Below are 457 nucleotides of genomic sequence, written 5' to 3' on the forward strand. Positions count from 1 at the left end.
TCCAGGAACCAGAGACAAAGACCACCATATTCTTTATCACGCAATAGTGGAGTATAGAATTATAGGTTGTTAGGGTTTTTCTTTCCTTAATTAGAGCTACTGCTCCATTGTTTCCTTGCAGTCTGCAGAGATATATGTGCAAGAGACTTTGGGACAAGGAATTATGTTGCCCTTTGAGAAATGTTTGAGCATTTGGCCATGCCATGTGTATTGCATGAGTTCTTTAAGCTTTTGGAAAGTTGGGTTAACTTGACTAGGCATATTGGAGCCTGAGAAGAGCAGGAAATTGGAAAGTTGCTGCTGGATCTAGAATGGATGTCTGGGAGACATAGATGGTTAAAGGCAACTTGGAAACAGGGACAAACTTCTGGGCTGCCAAGCTTTTTAAAAGAGAGAATCATTAAACTAACAGTGGGCCTGAAAAAATAACCATACGTGTTAATTGATAATGCTAGGG

The 457-nt window shown here is 40.3% G+C and overlaps 1 protein-coding gene across 4 annotated transcripts in view; it reads left to right on the plus strand.

The window, feature by feature from the left end:
* MAST2 (microtubule associated serine/threonine kinase 2) overlaps window positions 1-457 on the plus strand; it is a 172,956-nt gene that overhangs the window by 142,853 nt on the left and 29,646 nt on the right. The gene's annotated exons all lie outside the window — the stretch shown is intronic.

This window comes from Pteropus alecto, unplaced genomic scaffold, assembly GCF_000325575.1.
Source record: "Pteropus alecto unplaced genomic scaffold, ASM32557v1 scaffold25, whole genome shotgun sequence".
In the NCBI taxonomy this organism is placed as follows: domain Eukaryota; kingdom Metazoa; phylum Chordata; class Mammalia; order Chiroptera; family Pteropodidae; genus Pteropus; species Pteropus alecto.